Here is a 21,665-nt window from a genome sequence, read left to right as displayed (position 1 = left end):
GACTTTGACAGGACTGGGGGAAACAGAGACCCCCACCCTTGGAGGGCACACACAAAGTAGTGTGCGCATCGGGACCCAGGGGAAGGAGCAGTGATCCTGGGGGAGACTGAACCAGACCTACCCGCTGGTGTTGGGGGGTCTCCTGCAGAGGCGAGTGGTGGCTCTGTTTCACCGTGGGGATAAGGACACTGGCAGCAGAGGTTCTGGGAAGTTCTCCTTGGCGTGAGCCCTCCCAGAGTCTGCCATTAACCCCACCAAAGAGCACGGGTAGGCTCCAGTGTTGGGTTGCCTCAGGCAAAACAACCAACAGGGAGGGAACCCAGCCCCACCCATCAACAGTCAAGTGGATTAAGGTTTTACTGAGCTCTGACCGCCACAGCAACAGGGAGGGAACCCAGCCCCACCCATCAACAGCCAAGTGGATTAAGGTTTTACTGAGCTCTGACCGCCACAGCAACAGTCAGTTCTAGCCACCACCAGAGCCTCCCATCAAGCCTCTTAGATAGCCTCAACCACCAGAGGGCAGACAACAGAAGCAAGAAAAACTACAATCCTGCAGCCTGTGGACCAAAAACCACAGTTACAGAAAGATAGACAAGATGAAAAGGCAGAGGGCTATGTACCAGATGAAGGAACAAGAAAAAACCCCAGAAAAACAAGTAAATGAAGTGGAGATAGGCAACCTTCCAGAAAAAGAATTCAGAATAATGATAGTGAAGATGATCCAGGACCTCGGAATAAGAATGGAGGCAAAGATTGAGAAGATGCAAGAAATGATTAACAAAGACCTAGAAGAATTAAAGAACAAACAAACAGAGATGACCAATACAATAACTGAAATGAAAACTACACTAGAAGGAATCAATAGCAGAATAACTGAGGCAGAAGAACGGATAAGTGACCTGGAAGACAGAATGGCGGAATTCACTGCTGCGGAACAGACTAAAGAAAAAAGAATGAAAGGAAATGAAGACAGCCTAAGAGACCTCTGGGACAACATTAAACGCAACAACATTCGCATTATAGGGGTCCCAGAAGGAGAAGAGAGAGAGAAAGGACCAGAGAAAATATTTGAAGAGATTATAGTCGAAAACTTCCCTAACATTGGAAAGGAGATAGCCACCCAAGTCCAGGAAGCGCAGAGAGTCCCATACAGGATAAACCCAGGGAGAAACACGCCGAGACACATAGTAATCAAAGTGGCAAAAATTAAAGACAAAGAAAAATTATTGAAAGCAGCAAGGGAAAAACGACAAATAACATACAAGGGAACTCCCATAAGGTTAACAGCTGATTTCTCAGCAGAAACTCTGCAAGCCAGAAGGGAGTGGCATGATATACTTAAAGTGATGAAAGGGAAGAACCTACAACCAAGATTACTCTACCCGGCAAGGATCTCATTCAGATTTGATGGAGAAATCAAAAGCTTTACAGACAAGCAAAAGCTAAGAGAATTCAGCACCACCAAACCAGCCCTACAACAAATGCTAAAGGAACTTCTCTAAGTGGGAAACACAAGAGAAGAAAAGGACCTACAAAAACAAACCCAAAACAATTAAGAAAATGGTCATAGGAACATACATATCGATAATTACCTTAAACGTGAATGGATTAAATGCCCCAACCAAAAGACATAGACTGGCTGAATGGATACAAAAACAAGACCCATATATATGCTGTCTACAAGAGACCCACTTGAGACCTAGGGACACATACAGACTGAAAGTGAGGGGATGGAAAAAGATATTCCATGCAAATGGAAATCAAAAGAAAGCTGGAGTAGCTATACTCATATCAGATAAAATAGACTTTAAAATAAAGAATGTTATAAGAGACAAGGAAGGACACTACATAATGATCCAGGGATCAATCCAAGAAGAAGATATAACAATTATAAATATATATGCACCCAACATAGGAGCACCTCAATACATAAGGCAACTGCTAACAGCTATAAAAGAGGAAATCGACAGTAACACAATAATAGTGTGGGACTTTAACACTTCACTTACACCAATGGACAGATCATCCAAAATGAAAATAAATAAGGAAACAGAAGCTTTAAATGACACAATAGACCAGATAGATTTAATTGATATATATAGGACATTCCATCCAAAAACAGCAGATTACACGTTCTTCTCAAGTGCGCACGGAACATTCTCCAGGATAGATCACATCTTGGGTCACAAATCAAGCCTCAGTAAATTTAAGAAAATTGAAATCATATCAAGCATCTTTTCTGACCACAACGCTATGAGATTAGAAATGAATTACAGGGAAAAAAACGTAAGAAGGACAAACACATGGAGGCTAAACAATACGTTACTAAATAACCAAGAGATCACTGAAGAAATCAAAGAGGAAATAAAAAACTACCTAGAGACAAATGACAATGAAAACACGACGACCCAAAACCTATGGGATGCAGCAAAAGCGGTTCTAAGAGGGAAGTTTATAGCTATACAAGCCTACCTAAAGAAACAAGAAAAATCTCAAGTAAACAATCTAACCTTACACCTAAAGAAACTGGAGAAAGAAGAACAAACAAAACCCAAAGTTAGCAGAAGGAAAGAAATCATAAAGATCAGAGCGGAAATAAATGAAATAGAAACAAAGAAAACAATAGCAAAGATCAATAAAACTAAAAGTTGGTTCTTTGAGAAGATAAACAAAATTGATAAGCCATTAGCCAGACTCATCAAGAAAAAGAGGGAGAGGACTCAAATCAATAAAATCAGAAATGAAAAAGGAGAAGTTACAACAGACACCGCAGAAATACAAAGCATCCTAAGAGACTACTACAAGCAACTTTATGCCAATAAAATGGACAACCTGGAAGAAATGGACAAATTCTTAGAAAGGTATAACCTTCCAAGACTGAATCAGGAAGAAATAGAAAATATGAACAGACCAATCACAAGTAATGAAATTGAAACTGTGATTAAAAATCTTCCAACAAACAAAAGTCCAGGACCAGATGGCTTCACAGGTGAATTCTATCAAACATTTAGAGAAGAGCTAACACCCGTCCTTCTCAAACTCTTCCAAAAAATTGCAGAGGAAGGAACACTCCCAAACTCATTCTATGAGGCCACCATCACCCTGATACCAAAACCAGACAAAGATACTACAAAAAAAGAAAATTACAGACCAATATCACTGATGAATATAGATGCAAAAATCCTCAATTACATGAAATTTCTAAAAATCTTATATGTTCTGTTATAATGTTGTAAGTAATAATCCTAGTTATTACTTTAAAATGTATATCTCAGAAATAACTAATTTTCTTGTCAACTGCATTATTATGAACTTTCATCAAATCTTTAACCGTGGTCATTTTTAAGTCTTTTGTCATTTACAGACAGTTCTGGGTGTACTCTGATGATTTTGCAAATATGTTCCTATAAAAGGGTTTCATCTTCAAGAAATTCATGGAAAAGACTCTGACAAGTACAGGTTTCTGGTAACTGACTGTACTGCTGAACTGAATGAATAAGCATTTTCAGAACTCTAATGAAAAACTGATGAACTCATAAAAGTGCTAACAAAAGATCAAGATGAAAAAAAAAATTAATTACATGGGACTGAGTGAACTGATGAGGATGAGTATAATTTTTGTGACTTTGTGTCTGAATTTAAAAAAAAAAAATCCCACAAGGACTCAGAGGCAAAGAATATACAAATCAATTTTCACTGCAAAGTAAAGGAGCTGTTACAGTGGAGGATTACTGGACTGAATGTCAATATTATGACATAGTATGAGTGTGTTTCATGTTTGGTAATTGCAATCATTGTTGCTTTTGTTGTGGTCATCCATGTACAATACTTGGTGTCTGTCTATTTATCCCTTGTAAAAATAAAATACAGTGTGTGTGTGTGTGAAAAAAAAAAAAAAAAAAGAAATGCTTCCACCAGGGAACACAACAGTGCATGCACTGAATTGGAAGATGAGCTGCCACCTGGCCATCTTGAACTTATTATGTCACAAAGTAACAGGCAGTAAAAGGGGTCTCTGTACTGCTGCAGTTATTGATCCCAACTACCAAGGGGAAACTTAGATTGCTGCTAACCACTGAGTACAAACAGGACTATATCTGGAACCCAGGGCATTTCCTGGGGTATCTCTTAATACTTCCATGCCCAATAGTAAGCATTAATTAAGGAAATGTAACCAAAAAGAGGCAGGAATATCAAAGGCTGATAATGCTTCAAGATTGAAGGTTAGGTCACTCTACTAGGAAACTGACCAGCTAAGCTTCTAGCTGAGAGCAAAGGAAATATGAAATAGGTAATGAAAGAAGGGGGTCATAAATATCAACTATAGCTCATGACCCATTACAAAAACAAGGACTATAGTAGCTTTGCGAATTTTCTCTTTGCTTGTATGTGTATGTGTTTATTTGTAAATATTAAATATTTTCTTCTTTTTCCCATTATTTCACATACAAGTTGTTGGTGGCTAACTTTACAATTTAATCTTTAGGTAATAGAATATTTAGCAGAACTGTGAGTGAATTTGAGAAGCAATTAATATAGCCGATGTTAAAGTATAATTTTTAATTTTAAAAATTGTGGTAAAATATGCATAACACAAAATTTACCATTTTAACCATTTAAAAACATACAGTTCAGTGGCATTAAGCATTCACAGTTTTTGTGCAACCATCACCACTATCCATCTGCAGAACTTTTTCATCTTCTCCAACTGATACTTGGTACCAGTTAAATAATAACTCCCCATGCCCTCCTTCCCCCAGGTGTGGCAAACACTATTCTTCTTTTTATCTTGATGAACTTGACTACTCTAGGACTGGCTTATTTAAGATATAATTTTTTTTTTTAAGATATAATTTTTTTGAAAGTTAAGATCATAACTCACATACAAATATAAAATGAATATGTGTCAGAGGTTTTACTTCTCTCATTAATTAATGAGGAAACCAGTAAAATGTTACAACTAGATCAAAGGATAACTCAATCACACATATATAGGCAACTAGGAATGCTAGAATGAATTTACAAAAAGATACAAAATGGTCTAACCATAGGAAAATAATCAATTGTATTTCACTGGACACAATTCATTTCCATTTCTACAGGCTAAAATTTTTTGCATTATTATTCATTTTCTACAACTTACAGAACTGTAAAACAGTCCAAAAACAATGGAAGGAAAAGATAACCAGGAAGTGTGCTCAAGGCATACTATACACATAGAACATGGATGAATATTGACAATATAGCACTGAGCGGGGAAAAAATGGGGGAGGACTGTGCCAGGTATCAATGTCTTGTTTGTCAGCTCCAGTGCCACCTAGAACTGGACCCTGTGAACATTCTCATTTGCCAGCTGGTACAATGTTAGGCCTTATCAGCAGAGGGCACTGGAGGGACACTGCAAGGCGGAGCAGAGAAGGTGGCTTCCCTTCCTGGATCTTCCGGTTTCTGTGACGTCTCCTGTGGAGAGCCAGTGGCACTCACTCTCCAGCAAATTTCATCGCCACCCTAGTGGACGCCTTCCAGCTGGCCACCCCTGGCCTGCAGGCTGCACCCCAGCTCGGAGCTGCAGCTCTCCAGTGAAATTCTGTCATCTAGTGAGCTCCTTGTCCTCTCCAAGGAGGTCTGAATCTCAGCCTTGAGGATGGGGCCTCTTCCAAGTTTGTTCCTCCCTTGGGTATTCTTCCTTAACTTTAGTGGTAGTAGTGCTGCTTACATTTGCTATTCTATAGTTGTCTGTTACCTCTCTCAATAGTTTTATTAACTTTGTTAAAAGTTGAACCACCTTCTGTTAGATCATAACTATTACATTAAATGTTCCCTGATAAATTACTGATGTGGTTTCTGTGTCCTGACCGATACAACCATAACCTTAGTTATTTTCTCCTTATTTATTTCTTAAACATGTCACAACCAAGTTATTACCCTAAGAAAAGAAATATATATTAGCATGGTCTCCTGTCCCTTTCACTTTCTCCCAAAGCATCCATCATATTAATAATATCCAGAATTTGAGTTTTGTATTGTAGTGGATATATTTTCTCTTTCTCTTTTCTTTGGCCCTAGTTGCTTTTTCTTTTTTAAGTTTACAACAAAGTTTACTTAAGTATATAGTATTCTTACTTCTGATATCTTGTAAAACACATCAAGATCCACCCCACCACCCCACCCCCACCCAGGGAGTTTAGAAAGGATTTTTTTTTCTTCTTATTTCTGTACTTCCTCAAATATATTTTCAATGTGGGTCTTTGTGTGGTATATTTTCTGAGAACTTGTATGCCTGGGGCTGAGTATCACTTTTCCTATGCTTTTATTTCTGAATGACACTTTGGCTGAATACAACATTCTAGGCTCAAGTTTTTTTCAGTATTTAGTATATATTACTCCTTTGTCTTCCTGCAGCCAGGGTGCTATTGAGAGGTCTAATATCAATATGATTCTTGTTCCTTTGTAGATCACATGCCCTCTCTTTCTAGAAAGTTTCAAAGCTTTCTCTTTATGTCTTGGTCTGCTTTTTCCTTATCTCTTCTCTTTGGCACTTTATGATCTGAAAGCATTCATCTTTCATTAGTTATGAGAAATTTTATTTTTTCTTCAAATATATCACCCTCCGTATTCTTTTTAATTTTGTCATTTGAAACTCCTCTTACATAGATGTTGGCACTTGTACTTCTTTTCTCCACATCCCTTCTCTATTTTTTATTCATTATCATTTCCTGCTAGCTTTCCCATTTGCTTTGATGTGAATTTCTAGAGGAGAGGTCAGCAAACTACAGCACATGGGCCAAATCCAGCTTGCCACCTGTTTTTGTAAATAAAGTTTTATTGGTATAGCCATACTCGTTTATGTACTATCCTTTGTGCTACGATGGCAGAGGCAGAGTTCAGTAGTTGCAAAGGAGATCATGTGACCCACAAAGCTTAAAATATTTACCATCTGGGGGCTTCCCTGGCGGCTAAGTGGTTAAGAATCCACCTGCCAGTGCAGGGGACACGGGTTTGAGCTGTGGTCTGGGAAGATCCCACATGCTGTGGAGCAACTAAGCCCGTGCACCACAACTACTGAGCCTGTGCTCTAGAGCCCACGAGCCACAACTACTGAGCCCACGTGCCACAACTATTGAAGCCCGCGTGCCTAGAGCCCGTGCTCCACAACAAGAGAAGCCACCGCAATGAGAAGCCCGTGCACCACAACGAAGAGTAGCCCCTGCTCTCCACAACTAGAGAAAGCCCGCGTGCAGCAACAAAGACCCAACGCAGCCAAATATAAATAAATTAATTAATTAATTAAAAAAAATTACCATCTGGCCCCTTGCAGAAAACATTTGCCAGCACCTATTCTAGAGGGTAGGAATAATTTTGTTCTTCTTTCTATCCTGAAGACCTAGAATGTAACTTGCCCAGGTTTGTTGAATGAATGAATAGATGAATAACCCTTGAAGGGCAGATATTTCAAAAGGTAGAACAGAGAAAGATTATTTCAAAAGGTAGAAATAGAGCATTTTAGCTAAAGGGAACAGAAACAGTATAAGCAAAGACAAAGAAGTGAAAATCAGGGGTAGATTTTCAGTAGAGCAAAATATTTAACAAAAGTGAGGCCAAAAAGACTGATTTAAGAACTATTCTAGGGAGTCTTGAGTCTAGAATGGGGGAGTTGGTGCTTACTTCTCTTTGCAGTTGCCAGATATGTCACATGACCAGAGATATGCTTAAAGAGGACTCATGTGGCAGCACTGTGGAGAACACATTAGAGAGAGAGGAGGGAGGAGAGATGGAGAATGGTTCAGAGGCTACTGTAACAGTGAAATGAAAAGGAGCTGACTCGATACGGTGATGATGGTAAATTCAGAGACACAAGGCAGCTTGTTAGAAAGCGATATACTTCAGAGTCACAGACTTGCTCTACGTTGTTGAGCCCCACAATATCCTAAACTGTGAGTTATTAGGCAATTTGTTCAGTCTTTCTGAGTTCTTTCATATGTAAAGCATGGTGATTCAGTAAGATGCAATTAGGAAAATAACCCTCCTGCCAGGTGGTAATTCAATAGAGAGAATTTAGTAAGGGAACTAGTTAAAAGGTACAGACTGGAGAGCTGTTAGAGCAAACAGGGGAAGGTGAGACTACCCAGGGATTAAGCAACTGCAGGAAGCAACTAACAGCCACACCCCAGGCTGGGACTAAGGGGAAGACATAATATTCCTGGAGCCCAGGAGGCAGAGCCATTCATCAGGGTCTGTGGGAGCTAGCCTAGGGAGGAGGTGCAGCCGCTGGGCCAGAGCCACTGCCCAGAGCAGAGAGAGAAGAGAAGCACCCTGGAGTCTCCTCTCTTCCTGCCTCCAGTCTCCTCCCAGTGCCATCCATTGGCTCAACCCAGGCAAAAGCCCGTTGCCCAGCAAGAAGTCTGGAAAAGGTAGTTTCAAGAATCAACCCCTTGTGATTCACAGCACAGTAGAGGAAGAGCAGGGACTGGATTTGAGGCAAATGAGCAACACACCAGCACACACAGGGTTACTGTGAACACCTCAGTTGAGGTTAGCACTGAACTACTACATAGTATACAATTAGTAAATGGTGTTATTTTTTTATTACCCTATCTTACATCTCTATCCTTGCTCTATACTCTGGGACTTGTGCATATTAACTCCCTCTGCGCACACAGCACTCTGCCCTCCCCAGTCATACATCCCCCAACTCCGTCTTTCCCTTTGTGATTCATCCTAGGTTCTAACTCTGGCAGAATGCCTTCCCTGAGTTCATTAGTGTTTGTTAGATGCCTCTGTCTAGGCTCTGAGAGCATCCTTGTGCGTGCCTGTACCATAGCACTAAGCAGGCTGTGTGACAGTGATCTATTTATTCTTTGATCTCTCTGTATTAGCTTTCTATTGCTGCATAACAAATTACCACAAATTGAGCAGTCTAAAACAACACCCATTTATTACCTCACAGCTTCTGTAAGTCAGAAGGCCGGCATGTTTTACCTGGGTTACTGCTCGGGATCTTACCAGGCTGAAGTCAAGGTGTTGTCCAGGTGTATCTTCATTTGGAGTCTTAACTAGGGAAAGATCTATTTCCAAGTTCCTTGGCAGAATTCATTTCCTTGCAGTTGTCTGACTGAGGTTCCTATTTTTTTGCCAACTGGAGGCCAAAGACCACTCCCAGTTCCCAGAGGCCTCTCTCAGGTCCTTGTTATATGGCCCTCTACACAAGATAGTAATTTGTTCCTTCAAGGCCAAAGGCGAGCATCTGCTGTAGCTTTGAATCTCTCTGACTTCCTCCTTCTTTGACCCCTAGATCTTCTTTTTAAAGAAGAGCTCACCTGGTTAGATCAGACTCACCCACACTCAAAGAGAAGAAATTAAACAGCAGATACACACCAGGAGTGGAAATCTTCAGGGCCATCTTAGAATTCTGCCTTCGACACTCTCCTTCCAGATGTGAACTCTCCAAGGACGAGGAGAGTCTCATATTTGTCTTTATATCTCTGTAATTGATCAGAATTAGTACCTGACACTTAGTAGCTATTCAGTGAAAGAATGGAGAAATGAAACAAAAACAAGAAGGGAACTTGTAGGGCAGGGAGATATATAAGAAAGTTAAGTATGACTTGGTAGGTAATGGACTTTTTTTTGTAATTAATAAACTTTAATTTCATCAATGTAATAATGGCAGTTTTCTATAGTTTGTATTTGTGTGTGTTCATATATTTTTATTTTTTTAATTGAAGTATAGTTGTATTACAATGTTGTATTAGTTTCAGGTATACAGCAAAGTGATTCAGTTATATATGTATATGTTCTTTTTCAGTTTCTTTTCCAGTATAGGTTATTACAAGATATTGAATATGGTTCCCTGTGCTATTCCTTGTTGTTTATCTATTTTATATATAGTCGTGTGTATCTGTTAATCCCAAACTCCTAATTTATTCCTCCCTCCTCCCCTTTCCCCTTTGGTAACCATACGTTTGTTTTCTATGTCTGTGAGTCTTTCTGTTTTGTAAATAAGTTCATTTGTATCAGTTTTTCAGATTCTACATATAAGTTATATCATATGATATTTGTCTTTCTCTGTCTGACTTCACTTAGTATGATAATCACTAGGTCCATCCATGTTGCTGCAAGTGGCATTATTTCATTCTTTTTAATGGCTGAGTAATATTCCAGTGTGTGTGTGTGTGTGTGTGTGTGTGTGTGTGTACCACATCCTCTTTATCCATTCCTCTGTCAATGGACATTTAGGTTGTTTCCATGTCCTGGCTATGGTGAGTAGTGCTGCTATGAACATTGGGGTGCATGTGTCTTTTTGAGTTAGAGTTTTCGTCTTTTCCAGATATGTGCCCAGGAGTGGAATTGCTGGATCATATGGTAACTCTATCTTTAGTTATTTAAGGAACCTCTATACTGTTCTCCATAGTGGCCGCACCAATTTACATTCCCACCAATAGTGTAGGAGGGTTCCCTTGGTAATGGACATTTGAACCTGAATCCTGGGTCTATAACGGTACCAGCAACAAAAGTTGGAGACCAAACAGGAGGAATTGGGTTGGGTGGGTTGTGAAAGAATGGGTGGACAGTGAAAAACCATGAGCTTCATACTAGATGTGCTGAGTATGTTCTGCTGATGGGACAACCCTGTGGAAATTTCCTGCAAACAAATGAGGGTGATAGTTTGGAACTTAGAAGAGAGATATGGATTGAGGTGAACCATAGTATTGAGTATTGCGTTCTTAAAGTTGTGCCATAATCTTTAGGGTGCTTTTACCCCTCAATCTCGCTCCCACTGGGAGCTCACCACCCAGTGGTGCCCCACTGGGGCACCATAACTTGGTTCTTGTATTCTGGCTCTGTCTGTTATTTCTTTCCCTTTTTCATTATCCAAATATTTGGTTTTCCCATAATCTCTCAGCTTACTTATCCACTTCCTATTTAACCCTCCGGATGTAACCGTCAGATTGAAAACCCATTGCGAACTCCCTCAGGCTTGCTGATGTAAATTTAACTGTAACAGACATTAGTTGGGATATTTATACTAATCTAATTCTGATAGTGGTAAGAACATGACCTTGAGCCATAGAAAAGCTGAGTTCAAATACTGTCTCTGCTATTTATGTGCTGTATAATCATGATAGAGATGAATAATCTCTCTGAGTTTATTTCTTCTTTATACATGAACTAGAACTATACACATGTTTTCAAGGGGATTTAAAAAACTATGTGGGTGAAATGTCTGGTAAATTGTAGAAATTTAGTTAAATCCCTACATTTATTTCTTCAGAGAAAAATATGGATCTGTGCTCATATTCTTTTTCTCCAGATTCATTGGGATTTTCCAAATTACAATTTTAAATACTAAATTAATTTAACAATACTCTCACGTGACTCAAAAATATTCATAATCCCACTGGGATTGGGAAGTATTGTGTAGTAGCAATAGGTAAAAACTCACACAGCTGGGCTTCCCTGGCGGCGCAGCGCAGTGGTTAAGAATCCGCCTGCCAATGCAGGGGACACGGGTTTGAGCCCTGGTCCAGGAAGATCCCGCATGCGGTGGAGCAACTAAGCCCGTGCGCAACAACTACTGAGCCTGTGCTCTAGCGCCAGCAAGCCACAACTACTGAAGCCTGCGTGCCACAACTACTGAAGCCTGCACGCCTAGAGCCCGTGCTCTGCAAGGAGAAGCCACCGCAATGAGAAGCCCGTGCACCACAACGAGGAGTAGCCACCACTCAATGCAACTAAAGAAAGCCCGCGAGCAGCAATGTAGACCCAAAGCAACCAAAAATAAATAAATAAATAAATTTATTAAAAAAAAACACACACACAATATAAAACTCATATGTACTTGTTAGAAAAAATGAGGTAAGAAAAAAAAAAGTGAGGTCTGGTCACTAGGAACCATGTTTTATGCAAAGTGTTCAAGATAAAATACAGTTATTTTAATTACAATAATTGTACACTTAGTTCTTCTTGCAGCAAAAGACAGCAGGTTTACATCTGCATACCTGCCTCCCAGGTAGAGATGTAAAGCTGGGAATTTCTGTATCTGCCTGCAATCTATGCCCAGCTCTCAGTACACTTTCTTCCATGGCCTCGGGGATTATGACTACAGCCTTACTGTCTCCTATTCATTTTCATTTTCGTATGGCAACCACAGTAGTCCTTCTAAAATGCAACCTGATCAAATCAATCTCCTACCCGCTGCGCTTAGGATGAAAAGAAAACTCCCTAGGCTGGCATGTAGGGCCTTTCACCATCAGTTTGCCATTGACCTTTCCTATATTTCTCATCACTGCCCCTCAAAATCTTTGCCCGGAGGTCCTACTCCCCCTCCTCCTTTGTGTTCTTTTTTGGAAACAGGCTCTATCTCCACTGCCCTTTGCCTGGCGTAGGCCAACCCTTCCTCCTTCCTCCTCACTGTCACCGCTCCTCATCTATACCACCTTCCCCCCAACTCTGCGTTGGTTGGTCGGTTGTTGTTGTTGTTATCAACAACAGGTGTATGCTCAGGTTAGGACTTAGTTAGGATTTATTTGCCAGTTTGGTTAGGAATTTTTTACACTTTGAAGAAATTCATTCCCTTTGAAATATACAGGCAGTAATTTTTGGAGTAACATAATTTAAACTGCTGGTTTAAAATACTCAGGTCTTGCTGACTGCAGAGTTTAGGAATACTCCAGTCTGCCCAAGCAAGCAGCCTCGGGGTTGGGATGCAGGCACATTTCCCCCGAGTCTTAAGGAACACCTTAACATGTGCTCCTGCCCCCTTGTACAGTTCAGGAGCTCTGAGAATATCACCTATGAGCTTCTGTGAGTCCCTGGGGGTTCACTTGTTCGTCTTCAAAATTTAAGTAGAATCATGACTGAAAATTGTCAGGTAACATCTCAGGAGTCCTTACATGAAGAGGTAGCTGATAAAGTACCATAGTTGTATTAAAAAGGGAAAAATTTTTTTTTCAGTTCTGTTGTAAAAAAGATCACTGATGTCAGAGAAATGCTTCACCTTAGCAGAAACATAATCAGAAATAAAAGTGACTAGGTTGTCAAGATGAAGAAAGTGCTAGAATTTCATTGAGTGAGCTAAAAATGTAACTAAAGAATTCCTATAATGAAGAAGATAGAGGAAAGTGTAGCTAATAAAGTGAAATATCTGCATCTCTCTTGCATAATTACTTTTCTTTTATGTCATAAATATTTTAGAAATTTGGATATGGTATAATCACTATTTAAAATAGCCTGCTTATTAACTGGTTATACAATGTGACCTGGAGAAAAGGCAGAAAAGCAACTTTTAAAAAAAACTCACTAGAATGACTAACTGCTTTTTCTTTATTTATTATGAGAAAATTAGTTTTTATTTAAGTGTTTTAAAATAACCTATTTCCACTTCCAGAAATTAATCAATAGAAGCATGCATTGGAATTGTTTATTTACTTGCTTGTATCTGCAAGGCACTGGAATCTCATGAAAACAGGTGCACTGTCTTTGTCACTGATATGGCCTATCACCTAGCACATTGCCTTAAAAATATTCCTATAAATGAACTATTCTCTGAACCAAAGCTACATCATCTTCAACAAAAAATTTTTGCAAAATTACATCCCTCAGCTCCAAAAGCAGTAAAATAATATTATCAAACTTGCACTGTCAACATCATTTACTAAATTGACTACAGTTTGAAGGTATTAGGAGGTGTCAATAGGATTAGGAACACAACAAAGGAAAAAGTTTTAGATTGGCAAAAACCTTCAGATTATAAATTATGACCAGGCTTATATATATTTTACAATGAAATATATTAATTCCATAACAAAAAGGTTAACATATTTGTTATGATTAAAATAGATATCAATCTCTGTTAGAAACATTTAAGAAGTGCACAAACTCGCATCTGTCAGGTGTGACTGCTGTCCCACCCCGCCCAGGGAAGACCTCCAAAGCTATCATCTAGAGGCACACTAGATCTCATCAGGGGCACCTTAATCATTTTAGCTGTTAAGGTAAATCAAATCAATATCATCATGGGAGCATAGGGAGTAGGGAGAAGAGTTATATTTTGGAAGACAGTCCATGGGAAATTAAGTCAAGCAGTCCAGAGTTTAATTTGGAAATGCAAGTATCTATCACTTAGGTTTTCAAATACTGTTCATGTTGACAATGAGAGACATGAGGGACAAAGCAACAACAACAAAGGAGGGGAGAACAGAGAGGGCACGGAAGGGGGATATTTTCATACATTATATTAATTTACATTTACATTATATTACATATGAATAAGATGATTTTCTTCATCCAAATAATTTCACTCATTTAAACCATTAAGATATTGGAAAAAAGCCTGTCTGGGCCATTTGATACAATCTTCCTGCGTCTCTTTCAGGGAGGAAGGCGAGATGATGCAAAGAACTCAGTGTGATGCTTTCCTTGGTATGTTCAAAGAAGGGATCGGGTAGTAACTAGACATAAGCTTTTGGATCTATTTGACAAAGCCCCAATACCCAGTAGAATTTTCTGGGGTTGGGCTGCTGAAGGGCAAGAACCGGGAGGCTGGATTCGGGAGACCTGGTTTCTCGTGCCACTTTTGAGCTTGTGACATTGGGCACAATACTTATTTTCAGCTCTTCGGTTTCATTATTTGGGAAACGGCAGCAATAATGTGTCTGTTTTATAAGGCTGTTACGAAGATGAGACGGGCCTGTGTGTGAAGAGCCCTTTATAAACTGTAAAACGCTCTCCAGATGTTAGTTATTATCTCCTTTAAAGGATACAGAATCTGTTTCAATTGTGTAAGAGACTGCAAAAAGACTCCTTGACACTTTAGTCAGAACTTGACCCTAAGCTTAATCCCGCTGTAAAGCGAAAGGGTTCTTGTGTCCCACACCAGCCGGGGGCAGGGTCACCCATGCTGCCGGTGCGGTCACTGCAGTATTCCATCCTGAGAGGCTGCTCGCCCTAGATCCTCCCACTGGTCCCGGGGGGAGGGCCGAGCAGTTCCTCTCCATCTGGGTGGCGCCAGCTAGAGGGCGTGGGCCGGGCGGGGCCGGGGAGCGCCGGGGGGGGGCGTGACCTCCTGGGGGGCGTGGCCTCGCCTCCTGGGCGTTCTTGGGCCGCCGGCGCGCAGAGGTTGCCAGCCAGCGAGCGGGCGAGCGCGCGGCTTCTGCGCACTCGGCCGCGGCCTGCGCGCGTCGCTGGCACAGCTGCGTTCTCGCCTCCGCGGCTGGGAGCCGGGTCCAGCGCTAGACGCCGCTGAGCGCCCTGCGCTCCCCACACCTGCGCGCCTTCCCCACGGCAACAGGTCAGGGGCGGGCGGAGGCGGCGAGGGCGCACGACCCGAGACTGGAGGACTAAAGGTCTGGAAGGTAAGCGGAACCCTGCGCCCCCCGGGCTGGGGGTCATCCTGGCCAGAACGCCGCGGTCGCTGACTTCTGGGAAGCCCAGGCTCGGCCGCCTCGCTGCCGGCTTCCCAGCACGCTGGCTCAAGTCGCTGGCGTTCCCGCTTTTCCAGTGGGAACCTTAGGGGAGAACGGGCGAAGGAGACGCAGAGCTCGCACCTCCCTTACAAATCCCAGCAGGTAGCGTCTAGAAAAACTGGGGAGGGGAACACAGGAAGGGACCCATTCTCCTCCCCCAAATCAGACGTTGGCCCGTGCGCCCCGCGTCTTGCGGAAAGATGTTCGGATTTTGGAACCTGGTCCCGAGGTTGCGTAATAGAAGAGTCCCAGAAGTTTCTCCGGGGGGTAAAAGCGGGGCTTTTCTCTTCTCCATTACGAGTTCCCTTCCCTCTCGTCATAGTCACCCCTCCCCCCTACGTCTAGTAGAGACAGATTGGCGGTTCCAATCTCATCAAATTGTGATTGAGGTGGAAGCGTGCGTCGGTGGTCCGCAGACTCTGGAGAGGGAGGAGAAAAGTTGGAGGCACCTTCTGAGGCTTGCTCCTGGCACAGAGGGAGACGGCGTCTGCAGAACATGGAACTGGTTAATTTCCCTTGACGATAATTTTTTCTTGGTGTTTGATCCTCCGACTGCGGCACGCTAGCCCTCCGACTTTGCGAGCGCCGGGGTCGACGAATTTGGAAGGAGAGGAATTGGAGGGTTATAGGAATCATACTTTCCTATAATGTGTTGGGAGTATCGTTAATGAAGCTGCGACGGACCTTCAAGGGTCTTGATATTTTCCTCCTAGGTTAGTCTTATAGGAGTTTACACACACAGACCCCGTATTGTTGTGCAAATTGTCCCAGGAAGACCCTTGGCTTTGGAGGTGGAGGTGTGTCCGAATCTTTCGGGAGCTCATCTCTGTTGGGAGGTGAAGTGGGGGTGGGGAAGGCCTTACCGACGAAGTTTTGTTTTTTTTAACGGTGGGATGGGGTAATCTTAACCCTCTTGGTGCATGTTGGAGGCGGGGATGGGGATGGGGGATGAGGGATGACATACCATCAAGAAACCAGACAGATTTAAAACTTTAAAGGCGAAACCGTACATTAAGGCGAAGACCCAGTGTTCCCTGAGGGGGTTGGAAGGTGAGAAGAGCTCAATAATTGAGGCACAGAAATCTCAGGCAAGGGACCGGCCTGAGAATTTGGGGGATTTTGCTTGTGCAAGATTACTTCAGAGCAAGGTCATGCAGAGGTGGTAGAAGGAACGGGCGGTGGTGGGACACCCCTCCCGGACCTACGTGTTGTCAGACTCCGCGTGGGCATAGAAGTCACGAAAAAGAAAGACCTTTGGACTCGGGAGTCTAGTTCTGCTTAGAGGCTTAAGAATACCTAGGCATGCCCTGTTTCGATGTTTACTTCCTCTGTCTAATGTATTTCCTTAGCTTGACTTTCATCTTTAGCGGCGAGGGTTCCTTGAGTGGATATTCTGGAAATAAATTCACAGGAGAGTTGAAAATTCTGGATGGTTTGCCTGCTTTCATTTAAAGGTGGTGTCTCTTGCCAGTGTCCGAAAGTATTTTATTTGAAGAGTATTTTATGTAGAAGAGGAATGGAGAGAACTAAAGGATAACGACCCACGAGAATGAAAGGAGACCAGGAGAGAAAGTAGAATAGATAACTAGTACTTAAAAAACTAATTTGAATTCAACTAATTTAGGAGAGGGAACCAAGGAAATGATTTGGGACAGATTTGGTCACTTTAAGACAAAGAGGTATTGAAGAGTGGGATACAAGGCTTTGGAAAAAAAAAATGAATTTAGATATTGGGGACTTCCTCCCCCCGCCCCCCCTTCTTTTCTTTTTCTAAATAGAACTGACAGCGATGATGAGGCTAGGGATGTGGAACTTAAAGGTGTGTTACTATGGACTCTTTGCTTCCCACTTGCAGGAAGAAAATGAACTGTTACATATCAGAGTTAATATGTCTTATTCATTCACTGTAGCAATTGAATTTCTGTAGTGTCTTTGGCATTTGCTTAACTCTTCAATTTAATAAAGATACAATTTTGAAGACTCAAAATGTGCTAAGACTCAAGTGTATTAATTTAGAATAAAAAAATCATCAAGAGGCTGAGAATTTATGGCAAGAGTAAAGCCCAGGTGATTTTCAACATTGCTTTCTCCTACAAGATGCAGAATATGCATGCATTTTTTGCTACCAGAAGTCACTGTTTCATTGTGGGGTTATGAGACGGTAAGTAGTTAGACTATGTCAAAACTGGCTTTCTCTTCTGTTTCCTTTTGGTTTCACTGAATTTTGCAAGGACTTGGTGGAGCTAAAAGTAACTTTTTTATTGACTAAGATACTTGCTTAATTTGGTTTTGGATTACATTGGAAGAGTATTGTTCGATTAAGGTATATATATGTATATATATGAGTTGCATCTTTATTAGGTACCTCTATAAATCACTGTAGCCATGTGATTGTTTAGTTGAAGTTATAGTGCCTTGGGAGTTGAAAAGATGGGTAAAAAAAAAAAAAGCTTAGGAAAGGCAAACCTGTTTTCCATATTTAAAAAATATTTATTTATTTATTTTTGGCTGCATTGGGTCTTTGTTGCTGCATGCGGGCTTTCTCTAGTTGCGGCGAATGGGGGCTACTCTTTATTGGGGTGCACGGGCTTCTCATTGCGGTGGCTTCCCTTGTTGCGGAGCACGGGCTCTAGGCGCGCAGACTTCGGTAGTTGTGGCATGCAGTCTCAGTAGTTGTGGCTCGTGGGCTCTAGAGTGCAGGCTCAGTAGTTGTGGCACACGGGCTTAGTTGCTCTGCAGCATGTGGGATCTTCCTGGACCAGGGATTGAACCTTTGTCCCCTGCATTGGCAGGTGGATTCTTAATCACTGCACCACCAGGGAAGCCCCATATTTTTAAAGAAGCAAACGAAAGGAGTTTCACGTTCAACTCTGTAATTTGTGCTCTTTCATCAAACAAATTTGCATAATCCTTTATGAAGTTAGTTGACTGTTAAAATTCCAAATCTTGAGATAGACTGTGCTACTTGTTAAAAGGTAGAACTAATTTATTTATAAATATCTGAATTATTATAAGACATACACAGGGGACAATACACTCTGCAGATGTCCCTTGAGGTATAGCAACATAGCTGGGATATTCTCCTTACTATTGCAGCTCTCCACTGAAAGCTGTCCTTCAACTTGAATTCATTTGCTATCTTAGATTTGTCTGTTGAAGCTAAAAGCCCAAAGTTCCCCTATTTCAAGACTAGACCGTTAACTGATTTTTCAGGAGATCGAGAAAGTATGTTGGAGAGAGTACAAATTAAGGAACTGCATTTACCATACATAAAGTTTTGTAAATAAATTATATTTTTTCATTAAATTATAAATTCAACAGTGATTTCTGTTCTCAAATGATATTTGACAATGGTTTTCTAGCAGTCTCTTTTTATACACAATAGTAGCTTATTTAATATTTGCTGATTTAATATTAGATTTCATTAAAAGAGATTACATAAACCCTGTAATCTATTTATTAAAATTCTACCACAGTGAAGAAGTAAATGTGGAATAATTAGTTCTTTGTAGGTGTACATCCTTTATTCTTGACTGTTTACAAGAGCACAAGAGATTGTCGTAGGTGTGAAACGATGAGGCTCTAAGGCCGTGAGGGTTGCTAATAGGAGTTTCTGTCTTATGCCTTAGGACAGAACTCCTTCAGTAGTGTTCTCCAGGGGACGAAAATCAGCTGATTTTCTTAAATTATCTGCCCCATTTAAAACATGACTAAGGATTTCTTGTTCAAGTGACTTTTTCCTATTAAAAGACTGAGATTATTGTGACAAGTGGAGCCCAGAGGAATCAATTACATCATTAATATAATACCTCGTGTTCATTCCCAATACCTCATAAGTATCGAGCATCTTCTATGTGCCAGACAGTACTCTAAGCTTTGGAGAAACTGATAACGCCAGATCAAGACAGAGAAAGAGCCCATGCAGGTGGAGTTTACAACCATGTAGCACAAAAGCTGTTTACCAACGGCTTTCACATGACATATCATTTAGGCCTAATTGCAACTCTGAAGTTGGAGTTCATTTTCCATTTTAAAATCAGGAAATTGAGTTGAAGAAGTTAAGTGACTTGACTCTGTGACTCAAAGCCTGCTGCCCTTTCTACTGTGGTACACTGTGTTGGCTGTGTTGATATGTGGTTTCCTGTTTTTCAAGAATTACAGCTTGACTCTCAAATATAAATAGTGTTTCTCCTTGGCTAAGTAATTCTTTCTAATCATTGTGGGAATAAAAAAGCAGGTATTTTCATTTAGCATTATGGACATATATTTGTGACTCCAAAGGAGAATATGCAGACGTATTAAACAGACATGTGGTATTTATTTGCACCAAATAAAGATCCCTACCTTCCTAAAAATTAAATGCAAGGGCTTAGGAGCCATCTCCCTTAGTGCTTCAAATCTATTATTCAAGTTACGAAAGGTCAGTTCACATCCCTATGTAAATCAGGATATACTCATACCATTTTGTTCTATCTTATAGATACCGTGAATATATGCAGAATATATGCATATGACAGTGTTTTTCAAGCTTATAGTAAGCATCAGAATCTCCTGGAAGGCTTTTAAGACACAGATGTGTCTCTTCCTCCCCCACTCCCCAAGTTTCTGATTCAGTAGGTCTGGGGTAATGCCCAAGAATTTGCACTTGTAACATGTTTGCAGGTGATGTTGATGCTTCCAGTTCTGGAATTACACTTTGAGGACTACTGCAGTATAGCAGAGAATTTAAAAGCATGGTTTCTAAGCCAGACAGCTTGGGCTTGAATCTTGGATATTCCACCTACTAGCTGTCAGACCTTAGGCAAATTACTTAACTTCTTGTCAAGAACTGTTAAGGCTCTGAGATTTTACCCTGCTTTCAAGGTAACAAGCTAACCTGCCACAGTTTCATGGACTCTTGGGAATGGGTTTATTATTCATAATAATAGCTGTGGCCAGAGTATCACCATTTTCTTACACCGGTTCCCTAAGCCCCAGTTTCCAAAGAGGGGAGATGTGGAGAGAGTCAGACGTTACCTGCAAACACAGTGGATTATATTAAGGAGAGAAATCCTGATCTTAGGGAATCCTAATCTTTTATAATGGGCAGTAAGCATGACTGCCCTTTGTTCCAGAGGGAGACATTATCTTGATTATACTGGATAGTAAACCTGCTGCCCTTTGCTCTAGAAGGAGACATTATATTTTTCAAAGCTGTTCTCTATACAAGTATCTTTAAAGATTGTATGGAACAAAGGCAGTTGGTGCCTCTGCTTGTACAATATGCAGAAATGACCCATAGAGAGTTGGCTCCCAATGCTTTTCCATTCCCTTATGCAATGGAGTTAACAATACTGTAGTATCTCCCTTACTGGGTAGTTGGGTAGATTAAAGGTAAGAAGGCTTGGCAAGTGCTTGAAGCAGAACATAATAAGTGCTACATAAATATTTCCTATTATTACTCCTGAAGGAAAAAAAATTGTTTTTTTTTAATGGTAAGTATTGCCTTATAAGATGAAATAATTGCTTTACTGAGTATCCCTGACTTTGAGTTCATTCCAAGAAACTTCTTTAATGGGTCTAAGTTCTAAAATGGCGATGATGTATGATACAATGTATCATTGTATGATAATCTTACCATTCCATGGGGAATGAGGCTTAAATATTTACTACCAACATTCATGTGCTCTCCCATGTGTCTCCGCCTCCTTAGGTTATACAGAATCATGTGACTAATTCTGTCCCGTGGGCTGTCTATGGGAGTAACATATATTCCTGGACTGAAGCATTTAAGTGGCTCTTATGAGACCCTCCACCTGTATTTTTTACTAGAGTAAACCCTGCAGCCACATTTTGAGATAGTGGAGCTTCCAGCTTGGCTTTTTTCCAGCTTAGGTTTCTCAATGTGGAGAAAACTCCCTGCCTCCTTCTTACAACCCTCCCCTTCCCCCCGCAATATGCAATGGACATAAAGAATAATCAGGAAATAAATTTTTGTGCTATCAAGCCACTGAAATTTGGGGGTTAATTTGCCACTATAGCATAACCTAGACTACCCTTACTGTATTCCAGTATCTATAATACCTGCCTACTGTGAGAAAGTTGACAGTCAATTATTTTAAAATATAGGCTCTGAGTATATATAAGTAAAGCTGGACACAGAGCTTGCATTCTGTTGAGGAGATATAAACATTAACATATTTATTTACTTAGCATAAG

General features: G+C 40.8%; 1 protein-coding gene across 6 annotated transcripts in view; it reads left to right on the top strand.

Annotated features, from left to right (window-relative positions):
* Positions 1–15,161: 15,161 nt before the first annotated feature.
* Positions 15,162–21,665, top strand: part of AFF1 (ALF transcription elongation factor 1) — a 206,178-nt gene continuing 199,674 nt past the window's right edge. For 4 of the 6 annotated variants that reach the window (XM_068542680.1, XM_068542678.1, XM_068542674.1 and 1 more), the window contains exon 1: positions 15,163–15,356. The gene's annotated coding sequence lies outside the window, so the exon portion shown is untranslated. Of the gene's footprint in view, positions 15,357–21,665 lie in introns of all 6 variants that reach the window. The other 2 variants (XM_068542681.1, XM_068542676.1) reach the window with 1 other exon arrangement.

This window comes from Eschrichtius robustus, chromosome 4 (genome assembly GCF_028021215.1).
Source record: "Eschrichtius robustus isolate mEscRob2 chromosome 4, mEscRob2.pri, whole genome shotgun sequence".
NCBI classification, from domain to species: domain Eukaryota; kingdom Metazoa; phylum Chordata; class Mammalia; order Artiodactyla; family Eschrichtiidae; genus Eschrichtius; species Eschrichtius robustus.
This window is presented reverse-complemented; position numbering and strand designations above follow the sequence as displayed.